General features: G+C 36.0%; 1 non-coding gene and 2 pseudogenes across 1 annotated transcript; 2 read left to right on the top strand and 1 right to left on the bottom strand.

The window, feature by feature from the left end:
* Positions 1-11,668: 11,668 nt before the first annotated feature.
* LOC127875491 (small nucleolar RNA snR44) lies at positions 11,669-11,897 on the bottom strand (annotated as a pseudogene).
* Positions 11,716-11,939, top strand: LOC127875498 (small nucleolar RNA snR44; annotated as a pseudogene).
* A 1,015-nt stretch (positions 11,940-12,954) lies between these two features.
* On the top strand, positions 12,955-13,036 carry Trnas-gcu (transfer RNA serine (anticodon GCU)). Its single transcript has one exon. It is a non-coding gene; the product is annotated as a tRNA-Ser (tRNA).
* The last annotated feature ends 8,796 nt before the right edge of the window (positions 13,037-21,832 follow it).

Genomic DNA, 21,832 nt, shown 5'->3' with positions numbered 1-21,832 from the left:
CATGACTTTGTCTTTATTTTGAACCTATCAACAATCTTTTCAGATTCTTACATGGGTTTAATATTAACGGGAAACTAATGATGATCTATAAATTCACATGCGTTCAAACAACCTTCACATGGTAATTGCCAGATTTATATAAGGATATTAATTGCGATGGAGAACTAGCCATGTTAATATGCATGCATCACGACGGCATTCACAGGGGCTTATACGGTTTGAATCGGGGTTTGTATGTCATTTTCCCACATATATCTGCGGGATTCTACGATCAATTGACATTAAAATATTACCTTGCCTTGGTTTCAAGACATATCTAACGAACCCCCAATAATATGCGTTCAGTGAACACAAATACGTGTCTATATGGTCTTAATTGCATTTAATAAGTTGGGAAACCCTATATTTATCTGCGTTCGTTCAATCTTCGCATGTTCTCTTCCGCTTTTAATTGCGACACAAGTATTTAAAGTTAACATGCAAGAGCAAAAGTACATTTATTCCATCACTCGATTTTCATGTTTCTCTTCAAAATACTACTTAATAATTGTTGAGAAATCATCTTTCCCCAATGTTATCCGGAATCCAATTATGTTCCAAGCTGTTACAATAAGAGATTTCGATAGGATTGGTACCTGGTTGCATGGTCTGTATGGACATCTGTTGATGAAGAGATTCTTTTCATTGCATTTGAACGTCTTTTTCAGATTGTTTGGCATAGTTCATGACGTCTTATAGCGGGTTGCTGGTCTCTCTGACTTCTGGAAGAATTTCAAACCATACCATGTGTTTTTGGTTTTTAACCTTTAAAAATAGTTACTTTATTGGATCATACGACGCCCTTCGTACTTGCCACAACTGGTGGCTGGAGTGAAAATTGAACAGCATCTGGTATACCGAGCATGCATTAACATTCTGTTATTTAGTTATTGTTGATATTTTCGTGCACTTTGTTTTTATTTCTGCGTGCTTAGCGGGGAGTACTATGAAACCCCAATGGCGCGATGTGAATATTATCTAGACCAAGATTAATAGGGGTTAATAGGGGTTACTTATTTCCACCAAGCTATTTAATCGTTACAAGAACATGCGAATATTTATATATTCAGATAAATAGAATTATATAACTAATTAGATGCAATGTATAGCGTATTAAAAGCCTTAATGTATTTACTAGATGCATATTGATAGGGTCTTTTAACTCAATAATACAATAAAGACCGTGTAGGCGCATGCGCATTTAAACTAAGCGCATATTTATTTGGATTCATTATATTACCGATTAAACCCAATTCAACAGAATAAGCAAAATGGGAACGTTTTCTGGGAGCATATTTATTGTGGTTTATAAGTTCTCCATCGCTATGAAATAGCGATTAAGAACACGCAAAGATTTATGGATGTACATGTAGATAAGTAAAACTTACTTACTGTGTTGACTTGACACAGGTTGATATTGTTCCATTAGCATTATAATTAAAGCCAGTCCGTATAAGCGCATGTGAATGTTCATTGGACACAGATTAACACTCATCACTTATTTAACCCTAATGTAACCATATACGCATGATGTGAACAACGTTGTCTGGCCGAAGATTAATAGAGTGTCTCGTTAGTTTCCAAACGTTACAAAACTCGTGGAGAAATACGCGAAGATTGTACGGACGCGGATAAAAAGAAGTTCGTTAGTTATCCGATGCAGTTAATTTAATAGCGCATAAGCATACTAGATGTGTTAAGTCGAAGCAGATTGATAGTATTCCATGAGCACTTGCGATTCAGACCACAAAATCGCATGTTTATGTATTCTTATAAAACCGCATTTAATCTTATAAGAACGATGTGAACGTTGTCTGGACGCAGATTAAATTATTAGGTGCTTATTGGTTCCACAACGCTAGAAACTTGTAAAGGCACTTGCGGAGATTGTATCGGCGCAGTTAAATAAAAGTATTACAATCTGCACTATAAATCTGTATTCAGAACTGAATCTGTTGTGCACGTCTGCAACAATGCTTACCACACTTTCATGCGAAAATTTCTTGACAAAGACTAATATTGCTTCAAGCGTATCCATTCATATTTGAGAACAAGTGGATACGGATGCCAGAAAGAAATAAAATTCATAAATTATTGCCGCAGACTACCGGGATAATAGATTTTAATATTATCCGTAACCCAAACTAAATCGAGCCGCAAAGTAAACATATCGCACTATAACTTTATTCATGGCGTAGTACACAATCTGCGCTATAATACTGTATATATATACACCATTTTACTGTTAGCACTTTGTGCAGTACGATTCAGCTAAAACATACTATTTACAACACAAATTACAGATGACTTCATCAAAGTATGTGTAGACATACTATCGGTTGGATTGCACTAATTCTAGCCAATAGCGTCACATTATACAACTGGCAACTTTAAAACCATTTTTCTTGCATTTCCTATAATATGCTTTCATGCAACGAGATGAATTCATTAAGGGTACAGAGTAACTCATCATCATTGCTTATATATACTTTGCATTGTTGGCATATTATGTGCTTCTAGTAATGAGAAACTGTGTATACTTGGTGCTTTTGGGTTTATTGAAATAATATATCATGTCATATTATACATGCAAAATATGAACAATCCATATAGGACGACTCACATTATAGACATGCGGTGTGGATTCTCCATATTTTTATTTATTTGAGAATGCATTGTCTTTTTAAGCTCTCCTTATTTCGAATATGTTCTATCCTTGACTTACCATTGTATATCATGATGCTTATATGAAGTATATGGACCGGAGGCCATATGTACGAAATATAGAATAGAATTGAATCTAATATTACGTCACAGATTCTTACGTTCATGACGCCGCTGCTAATTACGTAATTTATGTTATTTGTATGAACACAAAAATGTCTGGACGTGAACAAAAAAGGCTCGGCTGATATGTCAACCTCACTTGATATTTCATGTCTAACATAAGTCTGAAAAATATGCAAAAGATAAAAGAACAAGCTGTCGCACTCTACTTTCAGCACAATCAAGTAATCTGACAATAGAATTTGTCAAAATACATATTCACTCATCGTAGTTAGTAAAACTAGTGCGTTCAAAACGTTAACGCTGTACTTGTAAGTGTATTAATATATCCCAAAATGTAGAAATTAATACAGCAAAACAATTTAATGAATTTTAGAAAAAAATATGCACTATACTTTCCAATAACACAATAATGATAAAGTTTATGCTACTGAAACTAGCACACTTATTTGAGCATGCATATTATGATATTTTTTCCGGAATGCGTAGCTGTCTCACTATTAACCAATGATTATTTATGCAATATTTAAAGCTGATTGCTGATTTTTCAACTACATTAAATGCTAAAATTCTGTAATTGTTAAACAAAAACCAACAAACGTCGCTATTTTTGACGATTTTGACATACAGACAGACGGACGGACGAACGAACGCGCCGCAAACGAACAGACGGACGGACGGATGGTAGAACAGACAGACATATATACTCACAAACAGACAGACTCACAGACACGCGCACACACATAAAACTCATAGACAGAATACAGCAGGCCGACAGGCAGTCCGACTTGAATTTGTCGATGTTCATAGGTTTTAACCCAATTAAGTTTTGCTATAAAAATTCATTACAAGTGTTCCTGTAGATACTTACTGTTTTATTTACAAACAGCACCCGATTGTTTAAACAGTTAAATCGGCGGTTAACCACATACCGGCGGTTAAAAGTCGGTAACTTGTTGGTGACTGGTCGGTAAGCGTTTGTATAAAATTGGGTAATAGTCCAGGCCACTTAAAGAAATTACCTAAAACAAATTTCAAAAGAAATGAAACAACGTTCATCGCATAGATATATGCAATATGTACCTTGTATTAAAATTCGCCACCATGCCTCCGTGCGGTTTTTCAGATATCCGCGATACACCGTCCGGTTTTAACTATAATTTTGTTTGGCTTGTTTTGGCTTCCATAGCCTATTATTTCTTGACAATGTTTATACCGGAAGTTGCAACTATTCTAGAACAAAATGCCGAGACTCGTAACTTTCGACGCTGTTTGGTCTTAAAAGGTGAGTTATATTTTATTACAACCTAAAATGATACAATGGCATATTCATTAATACAGGACAAATGCATTCCTCTATATAAAAACCCGATTTATCTGTGTCTGTGCTTTAAATAGATTGAAATTGACCGCTGGAAAACATGTCATGACGTCATAGTCTTTGTAAAATTTGTTTACCAATTTTTGTTATTTCTGTGCTCTTTATGTGATAATCATGTATAAAAGATATTTAAAATCATGTATAACAAATATTAAGAATCACGTTTGATAAAAAATAACAAAAAATAACTCGAGGGAGACTTACGCTCGACAAAAAAAACTACGGAAGACCATTCGTGTCAAAATTCAATTTACAAATTTTTCATTTTAAAGTTCGTTTTAGCCAATGTTTAATGTATTGGTGTGCACTTTTGTTTGGTTTTTCATAAATTATTCAGATAGATCTATAATCTATATAATGAATCTGATGCAAATCATGAATAAAGTCATAACATGGATCTAGTTCTACATGTGCTATATTAATTAGATATTTTTAAAGCAGCACGCACCAAGTGCTTATAAAAAAACACAGCTAGTAATTGTATCTATTAGTTTACTATATGTCTAGTTAGTAAAAGAAAGATGTCATGTTAAAATTGTGTAATATCCCAAATAGTTTATCTTACAGAGTCATTTATACTTATTAATCTATGAAAACAGGAACTTTGTATCAGTTTTTTAATTACTTTCATTTAATTTCCAGGGTAATACCATGAGCTGCTGTATATTCTGCACAAAGACGCTGGGCGATGGCCAACCCACGACACAGCTCAGCGAAAAGGGGTGCGTAACGATTAACACACTCGCCAGTTCCCTGAGTTTGAGCGTCATTGAAACAACTGGACAACGTGTTCACAAAGACTGCCGTCGTGATTTCTGTCGACCGAGGGAAGCAAGGCAATTAGGAAACTGTGGTGCAGGCTTTTCAGAAGAATACAGACGTCTTCGGTCAAATGGCGGTTTCGACTTTGGTCAGCATTGCTTATTTTGTGGCAAAGCTGCCAAACTTAAGGGCTGCAAATGAGGACATGATGTGTATCCTGTGCGAACGTTTGATTTTCAAGCAACAATCAGGGAAGTGTGTGAAGGTAGAAAGGATGAGTGGGGTTATCAGGTGTTGGCAAGACTGGAATTTGCACAAGATTTGCAAGCAGCAGATGCAATTTATCATCAGACATGCAATGTCAATTTTAGAACTGCACGACAATTACCTTCTAGTAAACAGACTGTCCCGGAAGCAACAGTAAAATCTCCAAGAGGCAGACCAGAAAATCTAGAGCAAAATGCTGCATTTTTATCTGTTATGCAGTTCTTCGAAGAAAATGACAATGAACAGACCAGTGTACATGACTTAGTTTTAAAAATGGAAGAATTGATTACAAAATGTGCGGACAGTGCCGTGTACATGAAGAAAAGGTTGAAGGAACATTATAAAGATCGAGTTGTAATTACTGAACTAAATGGTGTTTCCAATATTGTAACATTCAAAGTAACCGCCTCGTCAATATTGAATGACTTTTACAACCAACCGAAGAATATGGACACAGCAGAACAGAAGGCGTCAATCATCAAAGCAGCAGCAAAGCTCATACAAAGTGAGATTAAAGAAATGCCTGTTGGTAAGGACACATACCCGTCCCCAGTTGCACTTTCTTCCCTAGAAGAACAGACAGGTTTCTTACCTGGCTCGTTAAGCGCATTTCTGTCCACACTTTTTTCGAAAAACACTAATGGTGTCAAGAAGGCGTCAATATGACAAGCTATAATACAGACTGCTAGGCCGCGTATGTTGCTTTCGCCTCTGCAACTAGGACTTGCTGTGCAACTCCACAATTAATTTTCTTCACGATTTCTGATTGATGTACTCAATAAAATGGGATTTTGTTCAAGTTACAAAGAAGTGATGAGATTTGAAACCAGCGCTTTTGCTACAAATGGAGTGCACATTCCAGGAGTGACGTCGTCATCTTCCTTGCAGTTCGTGGCCGATAATGTAGACCACAATATATGTACTTTGGACGGGTATGGCACTTTCCATGGCATGGGTATTATTTCAGCCGTTACCCCAGGTGTCACAGAAGACGTCAGCATTCTTCGAATAAAGGTTTCCAATGCCGATATAGTCTCAGCAGGACGGATCAATGTACACTTCTACCGGCCTAAACAAGAGCGCTCAAGTGTTATACTCAAAGTTTTGAAATCCAGGAATGTTCAAGACCCAACAGCGTATCTAGATGTCTTAGTAAAAGTCGCCAGGCCACTGAAGTTGTCAAACCCTGGTTGGTCGGGATTTATGCAATCTGTTGACATTGGACAGTTTCCAGGAAAGTCAGCTGTGACATTTCTTCCAATGATTGTAGACAATCTGAAGGGCCAAGATGTGATGGAAGTGTCATTCAAAAAAGGGAACCAGGTAGTTACAATGAATTCGCAGTCCACACTGCAAATTGGCAGTGAAGTATTGAAGGTTAGCCCACAGCTTCTCTTTCAGCGTTTACCGGTAGCCGCCAGTGGGAAAACTAAAGATATGAGTACCGTGTTTACACACGAACTTTTTCCGGTTCCAGCTTCTTTATTTGATGACACAGGCTGCATGAGAGAAGCACAAAAAGCAACACTTGCAGACACAATATGGGCACAGGGTGATTGTGCTGCAAGTGCTGAGGTGGACGGACAAATGGCATACGTGTTTGATGGCGGCTCACTGCTTCATAGAATCCCATGGCCAAAAGGATACACATTCCAGGGAATTTGTCAGATATATGCTGATTTTGTATCCAACAGGTATGGTACGCCGACAGTAGTCTTTGATGGATATTCAGACGAGCCCTCAACCAAAGACGCTACACATCAACATAGGAGAAAGGGCGTAATGGGTACACATGTTGTTTTCACAAAAGAAACACCATTTCGCTCAAGGAAGGACCATTTCATGGCAAACAAGGCAAACAAACAGGCATTCATCAATCATCTGACTGAAATGCTTCAAAATATTGGATGCACAATGGTACAAGCTAGTGCAGATGCAGATGTTTCTATTGTAAAAACAGCCATCGAATCTGCCTCTACACAGCCTACGACACTTATTGGCGAAGACACAGACCTATTGGTACTTCTTTGCTACCATGCCAACATGCAAACGCATGACATCGTCTTTATGTCAGACAAGAACTCAGGAACTAATCGAAAGCCGAAAATTTGGAGTGTACATAAAACGAAAACAGTTCTCGGTACGCAGTTGTGTCATATACTTCCTGCCTTGCATGCGCTGACAGGGTGCGATACCAATTCGCGTATTTTTGGAATTGGAAAGGGTATCGCATTCAAGAAAGCCAAGTCGAGTCAAGTTCTGCAGGCTGATTTCGCAGAATTTCAAGAAGGGAAGACACAGGAGCATGTGAAAGAAGCAGGTGAGGGAATCATTGTGGCCCTCTACGGCGGATCGAGCTTCTCTGATTTAAATAGCCTGCGTTTACATCTCTTCACTGAGAAAACCATCAATGGCATTAACAGTGTACAGATACATACCCTTCCACCAACATCCGCTGCAGCAAAATTCCACTCTCTTCGCGCTCATCTTCAGGCTCGAGAATGGACTCAGACTTCCGATTTTGAGCCAACTATGTGGGCTGGAGATCGGACAACGGACTATACGTTCCAGTTAAAACAAATATGCCACCCGCTCCAACCAATCTTCTCGCGATAGTGAGGTGTAACTGCAAATTAAACTGTGACACCCGGCGATGCTCATGCAGAAAGCATGGGCTTGAGCGCTCCGTTGCATGCAAGGAATGCAAAGGCTCAAGTTGTTCAAACTGCCCCCCCAAGTGACATCACTTCAGCTGATTATGTATGAACAATCCGGTTGGGATCCAGGCTCATTTAGATACCCATATTATTATGCGCAGGCTCCAATTGTCCGGTTTACAGAGGTTTATATTTATCATATAGCGAATGCGCAGTCGCATTTCAATAGCTCGAACTCGATAATAAACATATTGAGCGGTTCTTAGTATGACCCCCGTTTTATTAAAAACAGTTTGAGATAAATTTGTTCAAGCTATTGAGATTCAACTGTATACCATTCATGTTTAAACTTGCTCTAAAGCGCGTCGCCGCTTTACTCCATAGAATTTGTAATACACACACAACGTTGCTTTGTTTAATGCTAATGAAATTCGTAAATTCGTAATAATATAGACAATCAGTTATAATTGTTAACTTTTACAAGACTATAGCCATGTTATTTGATTTTCATGTTTGTATAATTTAATAATTCTACGATTTCCTCGTATTGCAGTTGAAGATATATTATATTGATTATTGATGTATTAATGTCTTTTTGTAAACTTCTCTAATTAAATCAATGTATTGATATTATTATACACTGCGTAACTTTCTGTTTTGTGGCAAAAAAGCATTGTATTATGCTTATATGCTAATAAAAGTTGTTGTTGTTGTTGTTGTTTTCGGTACAACGTTAATTGAAATGTCAAAGTTATAAGCAAATTTTAGCATTTAACATGTATTTACTCTATCTTAAGGTAACATTGTGTGATTAATAACGCTTTTTGAGGTTTGTTTTGGTTCAAAAAGTGTTTAATGCAACAGAGTGTTACTTCTCGCTGAAATAATTGATGAATTAATTAATTTCGCATGTAACATTTTGCAAGTGCAAAAAATCAAATTTGCGCTCGACCTACGGATGGCGAATTTTAATACGCGGTAGAACTTATCCTAAACCGTTCGAAAATAGTTACGGCATTTCTTTTGCAATTTGTTTTAGGTTTTGGATTTTTTTCTTGTAAGTGGCCTGGACTATAAGTTATACCGATCGGTTAAAACCCAGTTTAAACATACCCTGCTTCTCTAGGTGGGTAAGTACAAGTAACCGAGAGGTAACTTACACAATATGGCCGAGTCGCGCGACATTATAAAAGCTAACCATCGACAACCTTGAACATTTCGACAAGTAAACAGACAATTGCAGCGACTGACACTTTATTTGACTTAATTTACAGGGCAATACGTTTTCCGACTTCGGACGACGATTTTAAGGACGCGCAGAACGTGATTTTTTATATAATGTTACGGATATGCCGTGTGTGATCCGATGCATCAATGGCGCCCATGTTAAAATAATTTCTCCGAAAACCGTAAACGACAAAAACAAACAAAAACCAAAACACGTTCAAACTAGTATCTTACCTTTAATAATCCTTTAAAATCCATAAATAATCCATTTAAGTCAATAATTGACGATTTTGCATCTAGGGTCTTTAATAATTTTTTTACCATAGTTAAATAAAAACCCTTGTGCCATCCTACTGTATTACTATTTTCAAATGAGTTTATGAACTCGATAAACTTTCTTTTTCGTCACACGCTACGTCACGTACTCTACATTACTGCTGTTCAAATGAACCGGAGCAGTTTAACAAATAATAGCCGTTGGTAAACTCGGTTACATTTGCAGATTTCTGCATACAAACATATGTTTAAACTTACACATAGCTAAAGAAACTTCAGCGTACAGTTTATATAGTATTGACAGACCTGTACGCTGAAGCTAACCCCGTATCGAAAGTCAACCAGAGTCGTAACATATTTATGTCACGCTATAAATAAAAGAAAGCTCATTTTCTTGGATACGTTTCTACATATATTGGTGAATGAATATAAATTACTGCATCGAGGAATATTTTAAGGTTCAAATGTTTCAAATGCATCTTACAATAGATGAAAATAACTCTCATCAGTCTGAAATTCACAATTTTGACGCCATTGTCGCTTTGCCACGTGACGAGTTTTCATTTGGATACTTTCGGATAAACCTTGACATGTTATGCTGAAATTGTAAACATTACTTTCGTTTTCTGAAATCTATTATTTGTCATTAACAACTTACGTCTGGCGGATTATAAGACTGATTTCATTGTGAATCAGGTAGTTTTATATAATATTTACTTTGACTTTGTATTGACACTACAATTTGTTAACAAAATAAGCCAGAATAATTAAAATACCGGGAAATGTCATTCTGAATTTGAAAACACCTGAGCACATGGTTTGTTACTAAAAATAGAAATAACGTCATATGACCGTGAAATCTCGGGAGATTCGCATTTCAAGAAAGTCTGTCAGATCGCTGTTTTTCTCGATATGTAAGAGCAGAATAGATACATTTTAAAAGTTTAAGATAGTATTTTGTGAAAGAATATATCAGTTAAATGTGAAAAATGTCAATCTTTCCAATCAAGTGGTTGATTTGGGCCAACAACTCCATTTAAAAGCTGTTTTGGACCGGTCTTTGTTAATTGTCAACTTTTCGGGAATTTCTGGTTGACTTTCCTAATGGGGTTGGTCCATAACTATAAAGTCGCGCCAGTCAAAAATCATATAAAGCGACATTTAAAGTTATGGAAGCCAGAACTAACTTACACAATGTTTTATTTGTCTATGGTAAATGCACTTACTGTACACGAAAATAATTTAATATATTAGTAAACAAAGAATGAAAAACATTCCATTACACAACAGATAAATGAGTCGTTAATACCCGTGTAAAAAATGGGACATTCCGAATTCCAGTGTGGTGCTCTTTTTATCATCTTATACTTTACACATCTCTATGCCTAACATGAATTTAATCGGAAAGCAAATATTGCAGATTATTTATGAATTGTGCGATATTTTTATGGCTTGTTGTACATTCTAAAAATGTCAAAAGTATATGCACGGATTATAAACAATGCACATTGCACGAAATAAGGAAAATGTGATAAATTGACAATTGAAATGCGTCGATATACAGTGCATGTACGTGTGAAATAAGTCGCGTTTATAATAAATCGTCAAAAAGACTCGCACTTTTCTCAATTTCAATATGCAATATCGGACTACAGACAGAGTGATTTTCGGATGTAATTTGAAGTTAAGGATATACTCAGCGTTGTGCTTTGAATGTGTAAACATCGTTCTTTGGCGAAAGATATTATTTTATAACGCAGCCATATGAAAACGGGTTATAAGCAAAATTAAAAGAATAGGCTAGCATTCTACGACGACCATGAATATGTTACATCATTTAAAAAACAAGAAAATTAGGCGTCTTATCAAGCACTCTCTCGCAGTTGGAAGCACCAGGGATTCCGCTAAATGAGGCAAATCCCGACATCATGATATTTTTTTCCCTGGTCTGTGACATATGTTCGTAAACATTTTGAAAAATTTGATGAACTCATAGTTAAAATGTACGCTTTATTATATTGTAGAAGCATTTTTAAATGAATTTGATAAAAAAATACATAACGCTGTTTATTTTGTTTGTGTTTGTTAACGAAATCGAAGCGTGACACTTCGCGCGAAAATTACGTCATTAGAAAATGCATTGTGGGAATGTTTTGGTTAAGTTTACCGTTGGTTCAATTCCACTATGCGCGGTTTAGTAACTTTGCGGTATTTCGTGTTTATACAATCGAGTTACCTTGTATGGTGTACGAACTGGTCCAAAACTATTCTAAACTGTCCGGGACAGTTTAGAAACCGTCCGGGACGGTTTGTAAACTGTCCCGGACTGTTTACTAAACTGTCCCGGACAGTTTACTAAACTGTCCCGGACAGTTTACAAACTGTCCGGGACGGTTTAGGAAAGTTTTGGACCGTTCGTGCGCATAAACCGTCCGGGACGGTTTAAACTGTCCGGGACAGTTTAGTAAACTGTCCGGGACAGTTTAGTAAACTGTCCGGGACGGTTTAAACTGTCCGATACGGTATTATTTATATCAACCAATCAGAACACTCCTTACAATAATGCTTTACTTTAGAAGTCGTAATGTAATATCGTTGTCATCTCGAGCGACGCTATTTTTCTCAGACAAAACATGATTTTAAAAATATTCAATCAATCATTGCTGCCCAAAACGCCAGAGTTAAAAATGATTATTTTATGTACTCGAAATAAATGTATTTGCCCACAAAGTATTTCTGACATTGGTAACGAATTTCTTCTTTTACAGTCGCTGCCCTGAAACTGTCGAGTAACGGTGTAAACTCGGGATATGATGTGGTCATTCTGTTTACATTTCTAGCCAGAGCATCCAATCTTGTCAGTGAAGAGTTAATCACCTCAAGGGATCTATTTGTCTCTAAAATTCTTGTAATAGAATTTAACACCTCCCGACAAGTCTCTAAAAACCGATCTCTGTCAATATTCGCGTACAAATGATAAATTATCGAACAATCACTCGAGTAAACGTTACTAAAACGGAAATTCTCACTTTCGAAATGGCACACAAATGCGAAGTGTTACGAGTGTTCTGATTGGTTGATTGACTCCTCCTAAGAACCTTTGCCGTACTAAAATTTATGCCTGTAAACCGTCCGGGACAGTTTAGGAAACCGTCCCGGACAGTTTCCAGGAAACCGTCCCGGACGGTTTGTAATACACAAAATAAATCGCCCAATACAGTTTACAGACGAACGAGCGGTTCAAAAGTAAAAAACTGTCCGGGACAGTTTAGTAAACTGTCCGGGACAGTTTACAAACCGTCCCGGACGGTTTATAAACCGTCCCGGACAGTTTAGAATAGTTTTGGACCAGTTCGTACACCATATCCTTGACGGTTACTAAACCTGAATAACCGCAAACTTACCAAGGTTTAAAAGCTACCGAGCGGTAACTTTAACCAGCGTTTATACAATTGGCTGCAGTACTCAATTGTTCGCTTTCAGTTTTACTAAAGGCATGTTCAACAGAAGTGTACATTGATAGTACTTTATCTACAAATACTGTTGGTTTGTTTATGTGACGAGGTGGCCGAGTGGTTAAGGCGATGCACTGCTAATGAATTGGGGTCTCCCCGCGTGAGTTCGAATCTCATCCTCGTCTATCTTTTGTTTACATTAACAAAGAACTACAGAAAAACAAACAGACTTATAAACAAACAAACAGAGAAAAATAACTCAATGATTTACTCACATATAGAATCACAGCCAGACCGAATCACAGACAGAATCACAGCCAGCCAGACTCAAAGAAAGGCACACTCACATGAAAACTTACAAACATGTCTGTAGGCGGACAGGTAGACTCGTATTCGCCATTGTTCCTTGATTATTAATTACATTGTTGTATTGGTCCGTGTTAATATATCACACGTTGTACAAGAGGAATTGCAAATACCGGTAAGTGGAGGTTAAGGCGATGCCCTGCTAATGCACTTGGGTCTGTCCGCGAATCTCATTCTCATCGACAAGTTTTTTTATTTTCTGATAATATTTTCTAATAGCTACTTTGCGGTCCATCTTTTTGGCCCATCTTAAAAGTACCGAACAAACTCGTTTTGGTATTCAGAATTGTCTAATATTGCCCTGGAAATCGAAATCAAAATATCTGAAATCCTATTTCTGTCTCTCATAGTAGTATTAACTCAGATATATATATATATATATTCAGTGTTGGTGTTGTGTTGTGGGGGAATCCCAGTTATCCGTTATCTCAACACCTCACCAAGCTCACATGCGCCGGGAGCGTAGATTGAACCTGTGTCACCTAATTGAGAAGCGCGTGCACAAACCACTTCGCTAAATGGACAGCCCATTGACTGTTCAGTGCGTGTTTTTCGACAATTAGGAGGTTCTTCCGCGCCTGAGACTGCATCATGTGAGGTCCCATAGTGTGTCCCAGTATTCCTTAATTATTAACTTACTAGCATCCCTAAAAATAGGACGAATTTCAAATTATATTTGCATTTTCCCAGCAATTTATGTTTTAAGTAAAAGGCGTTTGTGTTTTAGAAACTTAGAAAAACTCAAAGAAGTGCAGGCATACTTGACGGCTATGGTGTACGGATAGGTCCAAAAGTCGTATTCGTATCAGACGGTTTAGTTAGAACAGTATCATACGGTTTATTTAAAAATTGAAACGCCGACGGCGTTTATGCATAAATTAGGTGTATGACAGTTCATACACTGATGAAATGCAGAAAAATGCTATTCAATTCTTATAATTACAACACAAAATGATCGTAAAGCTGAAAATCTATCGTGGCAAAGATAATAAAAGTCCTTTTTAATCTAGCGTATGAATCTATTTTCAGTTTCGGTTTCATCTCCGTCAAATGGGTATATCGTTGAAGTTCGCGCAAAAAATATAACGTCATTTCGCTATTGACCAATAAAAAAACAACGCCATAAAGTTTCGCGCAAAACATAACGTCATTTGGCAACTTGTTTATGACCAGAAAGTAGCGCCATGAATATTCATGTGTAAATTTGCATACAAAGTGGGTTCATCGAAAAAAAAAAAAAACGGTCACGTGAACAAATTATCGAATCAGAATGCAGCATTCATATGAAAGTGACAGAGGTTGTAATACTAAACCGTATGATACGCTTAAAACCGTATGAAACGCTTTTAAGACTTTTGGACCGGTTCGTACGTTAAACCGTGCGATTCGAAACCGTATGATACGAATCGTTTATGACGGGTATTATTCAATGTCCAATCAGCCAATTTAAAGATTTATTCAGTGCACGGAGTGTATATTGACAGGAGATGAATCAAGTATTTGACCCTTACTGTAGTAAATTCAATCTTATGCAAAAACTATTCATCCGATTTTATTGGTTTGTACGTTATCGTGTTGCTTATTAATTCCCCTTTCAAAAAAATATAACTTTTAGTATATTCCCGTTGTGATTAATGGATTTATAGCGAGTTAAACACAAGAAATACACATTTTATGTTTTACCACCGCGCGTTTTAACGTGTTGTGGCTATCGATCTTTTACAATCAGCGTACAGCGAAGCGCCGAGGTTATACATTTTGATGTACCCACTCACGTCTTTGTTAAATTATAATTCCATTTCTCGGCCGATTTTGACAAATTATATATCATTAGAAAGCTTACGTTACGTAGTAAACAGATATATAAATATATATTAAGTTTGTCTTCTGATTTTGACAGCCCGGCGAGTTATAACTAACTTTTGCAAATATCATACCGTTTTGGAGTTTTAGAATCTAGATTTACGGTTGACATGTTTGTACTTAATACCAATTTGTAGCGTTTATATTTAGAGTTCAGTTTTAAAAATTACATCTTGCTTAGGAGAATAGAATTCTGTATACGATAGAAAAAAAATTGTTTGAAAACGAAAGTAATTAAGGAATGAAGGCGGAAAAAAGTAGCGCGCGTTCCTAACGCACTGAACTGAAGCTACGGTCTTGGCGATTATGCTTTTGTTTAGAAACCGGCCATTGAATTTCCCTTTGCCATATTATTATATTTTTATGGAATATATTGTAGTATTTTGTTCACGAAACATATCAATAAAGCTTATTATAAATGAATCTTAATAAATTAACGATTTCACCTCTTGTTTATAACACAGAAAGGGTGTTAAATTTATGATGAAACATCGTATATAGCGGACCCTCTCGATATTATTCGGCTTTGCATGCATACTTGAAATAAAATGGGTGTCAAAAACATTCATCGTTTGCTGTTTATTATCAACAAGGTAACTATGTATAATTATTTGACATGTTATTTACCTTAAATTATCAATTTATTAAAGATTCTTGAAAATCACGGTCGGTGTTGCGCGGGTCATTTCGTATTTTGACATCAGGGCATCATGTCCAACTATTCAAAATCAGATTTTTTTTCACCGGGACGATGACGGCTTAGATTTAGACAGGCAGACAGATAGTTTGTTCAGACTTATACAACAGTACATCGTCTTCAACTCAAATATATAAATTATTTTATACGAATTGTTAGGTGATTACACATATAGCAGCGATGATTCTGAGAATGTTGCCATGTTTCTTATCCGTGTAATCTAGAGTCCATGGTTTGAGCATTTTTATCGCGGTGTTCAATAAAAGATATCTCAATAATCTTGTTTATTGATAGATCTGTGGTTTTATTGCCCCTGTGTTCAGCACAAACCAATTATCTCGTTATGATCAGATTCTGTGCCGACCAATACTAAATAACACTATGGTGTCATACGCCACAGCAGGGACCTATACTTGTATATTGGTCCCTAACCACAGGTGGCAATGTCTGGTCAGTTTACACTTTTTATGATACCTCCATGTCTTCTCGTGGTATTAGTGGTCATTTCTTGGAGTAATGTAACGCCAAATACTCAAGTTTGCGTTTATAAGATATGTAGCGTATTGAAAACATGTATAGTCATCTGCCCATACAGATTGCCATAAACTAAATACTGTATAGATGTCAGCCAGCTTAATCATAATAATTATAAGTGCTTAATACCTAAACATGTACATTTTAAACATTTAAAAAATCTAATACTTAACATTTAACGTATTTAGCGGGTACCGGTAAAAAACTCCGTCATTTCGTAGTCCTATAAAGAGTGTATGGTAGTGTACGGAACAACATAATTAAATACAGCATTCTCATTTGACCACAACGGGGTTAAATAATCTTTCCGAAAAATACAAATAATACAGAGTTTTAATTTAGAATTCTATATATTTATAACTCTGTTAACTTATAAAGATATTTCAATATACATGCATAGACAGTTTACCGTGATTTTCAAGAATCTTTAAATAATTTTAATTAATTGATAATTTATGGTTAATAACATTTCATATAATTTTACATAATTAACTTTTTGATAATAAACAACAAACGATGAATGTTTTGACACCCATTATATTTGAAGTATGCAAAGCCGAAAAATATCAAGAGGGTCCGCTATATACGCTGTTTCATCATAAAATTAACACCCTTTCTGTGTTATAATCAAGAGCTGAAATCGTTAATTTATTAAGCTTCATTAATACTTAGCTTTATTGATATGTCTCTAGAACAAAATATTTCAATTTATTTCATAAAAAATATAATAATCATGGCCGGTATCTAAACAAAAGCATAATCGCCAAGACCTTAGCATTAGTTCGGTTCGTTAGGACCGCGCGCTACTTTTTTCCGCCTTCATTCCTTACTTGTTTTCATTTTAAAACCATTTTTTTCTCTATCATATACATAATTCTAGTCTCCTAAGCAAGATGTTATTTTTAAAACTGAACTCCAAATATAAACGCTACAACTCGGTATTAAGTACGAACATGTCAATCGTAAATCTAGATTCTAAAACTCCAAAACGGTATGATATTTGCAAAAGTTAAAGTTATAACTCGCCGGGCTGCCGAAATCAGAGGAAAAACTTAATATATATTTATATATCTGAAAACAACGTTACGTAAGCTTTCTAATGATATATAAATTGTCAAAATCGGTCTAGAAATGAAACTATAATTTAACAAAATACGTGAGTGGGTACATCAAATTTATAACCTCTGCGCTTCGATAAAAGATCGATAGTTACGACACGGTCACGTGACTTAGACACAACAAGATATTTGGCGTAACGGTCCCGTTTCTTATCCGTGTAATCTAGAGTCCGTGTTCAGTGTAAACCGTATGATACGGTTTACGCTAAACCGTATGATACGAATCGTAAACCGTCTGGTACGAATCGTAAACCGTCTGGTACGAATCGTATCATACGGTTTCGCATCAAACTGTTAAGCGTACAATCGGTCCAAAAGTCAAAACAGTCTGATACAATCGTATCTGACGGTTTATGACCCCCAAAACCGTCTGATACGGTTCTAGCTAAACCGTCTGATACGATGTTATGATACGAATACGACTTTTAGACCTATCCGTACACCATAGACGGCAGGCCGTCAGGAACGGACCGAATTAAATACACCGTTGTTTATAAAATATAGATGCTAAACATAATTTTAAAAAACACGATGTTCTGCTATAGTAATTCCTGAAAACTACGCACCCAAAGTCTTTTTCAACTGAAATTACTTTCAGGCTCAAATGAACGTGGTGGCCGAATGGTAAACAGGAAAACCAGCAAACGGACTCACAGACAACTAACAGGCACATGACAGAAGTCAGACTTACAGACATTCAGAGACACAGACAAACTAACAACCATGCAGCCATGCACGCAGGCAGGCATGTAGACAGAAAGACACGTATTCACAAGTGTTGCTTGGTTTTACCGGTAATACAAGCTTAACATTTGAAGTTTTTATTATAGGTATGTATAAGTAGTCTTCATCGTGATTATTTTTCTACCAGCACGAAAATACAGACCACGAGTTGGCCGAGTGGTTAAGGCGATGCACTGCTAATGCATTGAGGTTTCCCCTAGCTAAAGAAACTTCAGCGTACAGTTTATATAGTATTGACAGACCTGTAAAGTCGCGCCAGTCAAAAATCATAAAAAGCGACATTTAAAGTTATGGTAGCCAGAACTAGGTTTCCCCGTATGAGTTCGAAGCTCGTCGTCATCGTGATGTAGTTTAATGTTTTTACTACAGTGTGATTTCACTTTTAAACATGTTAATGGGACCGTCAACCGCGATTGTCGAAAAAAGAAAAGTTCTAAAATACTGTGTTTTTGACAATTATTAGTTTATATTGATTAAAATATCACGTCTGGTATATTTCATTACAAAAAAGTGTTTCAGATTCGCAAAGTTTCGTTGTAGTTGTGATATTTGTGAGGAAACAGTTATACTGAACATTTACCGTGCTCTGAAATAGCCATTAGATGCATCTTTCTACGATTTAAAAACCCGAAAATTATAAAGCGTTGCAACGCGAAACGAATTAATAATTTGGAGAGTTCTGGTGTTGTCATTTATATTTTGCGAAACTACGGGGATTGCTTATATAAAGTGTAAAATACATCTGGATTTGTATACGGAAGGATGGCCGAGTGGTCTAAGTGGTAGACATTTTACTCCAGGACTCCAGGGGTCAGTGGTTTGTGCCCCGCCGAGGGTTACCTTTTTTCTTTTTTTAATTGTATTCTTGATTTTTTACTGGAGCTTTTTATATCCAATGTTTACATTTATCAATATAAAGCAATTAATGACAAACTTCAAAACATGACAATATCTGTGAAAAGGCCCCTTTAAGCGCACTGAATAATACTTTAGTACAACTAGTATACTCGTGTTATCATTATGCAAGCTAAGCTGGATTTGTATCGAAGTTTTAATGTTAATATCCTATAATTCAGCAAATTTCGATTGTTTATAAAACATGTACAGGAAAATCAATTATCGTAAATTATACACGTAGCTGTGTTTACGTATTCACCTTATGTTCATATTAGAAAAGAGTTTTATTGGAAACCTTATGAATATATACCATAATTATTATAATAATATAACGTTACTTGATAAACTTTCGACAACAAATATTGATTATTTTGTCAACCTACGTGAAAAGAAACATAATTTACGGGAGATTACACAGGAAGGACAGACGTACACAACATTAATGATTATTTCCCTTAGATCGTATTATGATTGGTGTCTGAGTTCACCAATCCTTCTATATATGTATGAAATTACAATTATGATGTATAAGCTAATATATAGAGCTTGTGTTTTGGAAAACCGCTCAGTGGTAATATATATTGATGCTGCTGTTGCAGTTGCTAATGGCAGCATTCATATGATGATGATGATGATGATGATCATCATCATCATCATCACCATCTTCATCTTCATCATCTTCATCATCATCATTATCGTCATCATCACAACAACCAACACCACTACCACAATCATCATCAACATCATCATCGTCCTCATCTTCATCATCATTATCATCATCATCATCATCATCATCATTATTTTTTCTATTGTTATTATAATTATTAATGCTGTTTTTGTTGCTGCTGTTGTTGTTTATTTCATGCAAAAGAACAAATAAATACCGGTAACAAGAACGGGATCGCACGCAGAAAACCAAAGAAAATTAGTGAGCACAACGTGTATGATATAAAACTATGTTTACTTATTTAAAATTATACTTTAATAATGAGAACTGAAACAAGCAAATTTATTAATCTGTTTGACATTTAACTGTGTGCAAATATTTTTTCACGAAGAGGCGCGTGAACTTATTTTTTATGTGTTTTTGTATGTCAGTATTCTTGAGGATAATGCCAATTCTGGTTTCCCAATATTACTAAAGCGGTAGTCTCCCTTAGTCATTTGTAAGCTATTTATAAATGACCTCGCTCTAAAAACTCGGTTAATGGTGGGTTTTCTATAAACTCTATAAATAGTAGGGACGAAGAACCGATGTCAAAGGGGGATTACTCGCTAAAGCACGAAGACAATCAAACTCCTCACAGCAGTTACTTCCCTTGGGCATTCGCCCAGTCTCTTCTAGTATAAGGGAGACCACTGCGTAGGAGATTGGAAGACAATGGCGACAGAGTTATGCTAGAGGGAAGTGATTTAATTCAAAATGTGAATTTATATATTTCCATGACAGCTCGTAAATGCTTTATTGAAACCAAATCTTGAAAAGCATAACCAAAAGTCTTACAGCAATATAAACAATGTGATTGTTTGTGCAGAATTACATTTTCATGGGTGGTTGTGTTCTCATAGTTTACGGTTCATAACTCAGGTTATGGTATTGTAAACCTCCTTTTCTTCTCAGTCCGAGGGTTTATTGTATCTTCAAAACCGAACCACGTGCATGAAATCCTTAACATCTGAACGATGCAGCCGTTAGAAGCTTGAAATGTATACTTACATCAGGTGACCCGGGTTTCCTATGCATATTTTGAAACGCACCGTGTTGTAAGGGGTTCGAGGCATAGTCCCCGAAATGTTCTCCTTCGAATGTCGTAGCTGATTTGTTTAGGGTAATAAGTTCAAACTAATAACCCCTAGGGATCTTTTCACGGTTTGGTAAATTGACAAAATTGAAAAAAAGTTGTTTCAGATTCGCAAATTTTCGTTTTAGTTATGATATTTGTGAGGAAACAGTATTACTGAACATTTACCATAGTCCAATATAGCCCTTATATGTATCTTTTGACGATTTGAAAACCTAAAAATTATAAAGCGTTGCAACGCGAAACGATTGCATAATTTGGAGAGTTCTGTTGTTGTCGTTTAAATTTACGAAACTACGAAGATTGCTTATATAAGGTATGAAATACAAGAATTTTGTACACACGGCGGAATAGCCGAGAGGGCTAATGCGTTTTTACTTCAGACTAACTCCAGGACTCCGGGGTCACTGGTTCGAGCCCTAGCACCGGCTATTTTTTTTTCCTTTTTTAAATTTTATTCTTGATTTTTTACTGGAGCTTTTAAGATCCAATGTTTACATTTATCAATATAAAGCATTTAATGACAAACTTCAAAATATGCCAAAATCTGTGAAAAGGCCCCTTTAATCTACATATAAAATCATAGCTTTAAGTAAATACAATACAGACAAATGATATAGGAAAATACTATGTCATTCCTTCATTAGAGATTATGTTGTGTTACTGCATATGATACTGATTACTTGTTAATAACCTTACTATTCTATTCTGTTCTGGTGAATTTCAAATTCATATATGTGAACTTCTAAATAATAATTAATAAACTGATGACACAAACATAAGCTATTAAGTATATTTTACAACAGGAGATTAATAATTATCTTCTTGATTTTCCATCAAAAATTAATTACCGCAAAATATTCTAGTAATAATTAGTTTCAATTTACTACTTGCACATGCAGTAATTGAGTACTTGCAAACAAAAAGTGTAATACGCCCTGAGCTCACGTTAAAAACTAA

Source organism: Dreissena polymorpha, chromosome 3 (genome assembly GCF_020536995.1).
Source record: "Dreissena polymorpha isolate Duluth1 chromosome 3, UMN_Dpol_1.0, whole genome shotgun sequence".
In the NCBI taxonomy this organism is placed as follows: domain Eukaryota; kingdom Metazoa; phylum Mollusca; class Bivalvia; order Myida; family Dreissenidae; genus Dreissena; species Dreissena polymorpha.
This window is presented reverse-complemented; position numbering and strand designations above follow the sequence as displayed.